The sequence below is a fragment of the Lactuca saligna genome, chromosome 8 (genome assembly GCF_052625555.1).
Source record: "Lactuca saligna cultivar CGN05327 chromosome 8, ASM5262555v1, whole genome shotgun sequence".
Lineage (NCBI taxonomy): Eukaryota > Viridiplantae > Streptophyta > Magnoliopsida > Asterales > Asteraceae > Lactuca > Lactuca saligna.
The window spans coordinates 30,762,634-30,764,733 of NC_136424.1; the positions used below are offsets into that span (position 1 = coordinate 30,762,634).

Consider the following 2,100-nt stretch of genomic DNA (forward strand, 5'->3'; position numbering starts at 1 on the left):
AATGTAAACGGCTTAGGAGTCTATGATGCTGAAACAAAATGAAGCACGAAGTAATATTGTTTGTAGAAGTAAAGTGCATTTACTTTTCTTTCTTGGGTACCAAAAGAGGGATTGATTGTTCATCTGGTGGTGACAACCGAGGAGTTTTAGAAGTAGACAAATTCTCCATTTCATCAAGATCTATGCATGTAGCAAGGTTTCTTTTTAATTCGGTTGGTGTAGAAAACAACTTTATAGGACTTGTTGCAGTTGAGTTGTCCCTAGCACACGGTGTTAAATTTTCACCTGTGTGTGAAAAAGAATCCTACAATAAATTTTAGTTAGTTCTTATACATTAAATTGAAATATTTAAAAATTATATTTAAAAAAGTAGAACCTTCACAACTTTGGTCTCTTGGGAGGCAATATCTGAAGAACCAATAATGAATGAATCTGAATTATCATGCTGCATTATAAGATCAAAAGAAAATGTTATTTTACTCATGTATAATTGGGCCAATGTCGTGTATATATATATATATATATATATATATATATATATATATATATATATATATATATATATATATATATATATATATATATATATAATTGTTGAAAAAAACCTGTGAATTCAGATTCTTTTTCTCTAGTTCATCAATTATGTTTGCATTCTCAGTCAATCTTGCTATCCCATAAATATTACTTTTATTACCCACATTGTAACTCGTGATATCAATTTTAATTGCCAACTTTTTGTCAACAACAACTTTCAACTCCATTGGATACAAATCCAAACTGATGCCAAGCTAAAATAAAAATAAATATTGTTAGATATTTTGTATGTAAAACATATAATGTATAACATATAGAATATATTAAAAACCATAAAATAATTACCTTCTTGTTTTTATCATACAACTCTTTAGTTGTGTATTTAAACAGCTTCTTTGCTTCTTGATCAAATAAGGTTAAAGTCAAAGTTCCTGTGTTGTCTTGAACCCGAAGTGGGATTTTAAATCTAAATAAAGTATAAAATGATATTATATTAAAAAAATTATGATAAACATATATTGTTTTTATATAAAATAAATATGTAATACCTTGGAATAACCGAAATTTTGATATTTTTGCAATTAGGATTAGAACATTCATAAGTAACAATTTCGGCCACTTCATGAGAACCATCAACCTTATCAGTAGAAGAATCTTTTTCTTTTGTTGACTTGTAGCAGTTGCTACAAGCAAGGTAATACCATCGTATGTTTTGACGTATTCCCTTAACAGTACCAACAATAATGACCGTTTTCTCCTTGAAATTAAAAAAATGTGCAATGTGAATAAATGTTAGTATGCAAAAATGCATTATAGTTTCGTTATAACAATATAATTTGGTTGTTTCTTACTAACAATATAGTCTGTTTAAAAATAATGTAAAGTACCTCTAAAGGTTCAAACAAATCATCAATGTTAGAAAACATATGATTTTTGAGAAAGTCATCGTGTTCCGTGTTTTGTTTTGATGCAATCATCTTGATTCCACTTGACGAAAGTTGTTGTCCATTTTCAGAAACCAATCTGTTAATTCATAACAAAAAAATAATTAAATTAAATACATTATGAAAAAAATAAATCTCAAACTACAATGGTCATTATAAATATAAATACTTATTTTTGTAGCTTGTAATCTCATCGATATCATTGTTTATGAACAACCTACTAACATCAAAGTAAGTGGAGGACCTGCAAAAACACTTCTGATTAATTAATTATATATAAAATTTTAAAAAATACATTTTAAAAATAATTACAAACCATTAATAAACTTCACTCTGGCAAACTGAACAATAACAACAACCGGTGCAAGGCTGTTATTATTAGCCAGAAATTCTGTCATGTAGTATGCATTATGACCCCACAAAGTTACCTTAAGCTTAGTATCCCTGACAAGAATAAAAAAATATTGTAGCTAATATAAAAGAAAGTATATTATTTGTTTGTCATAATGGTAAATACTCTATATCTTGAAGATGCAAGAGCATTTTGTGTTTTGATTTATCTTCTTCAGATGTATCCATACGCCCATATTCGAATATGTGTCCAATAATATCTAGAAAAGCA

General features: G+C 27.5%; 1 long non-coding RNA gene across 1 annotated transcript; it reads right to left on the bottom strand.

Moving 5' to 3' along the window:
- Window positions 1–1,210: 1,210 nt before the first annotated feature.
- Window positions 1,211–1,710, bottom strand: LOC145008684 (uncharacterized). The gene is made up of 3 exons (XR_013663589.1): window positions 1,648–1,710; window positions 1,422–1,557; window positions 1,211–1,291 (listed from the first exon to the last, which is right to left on the bottom strand). It is a non-coding gene; the product is annotated as an uncharacterized LOC145008684 (long non-coding RNA).
- Window positions 1,711–2,100: the final 390 nt, after the last annotated feature.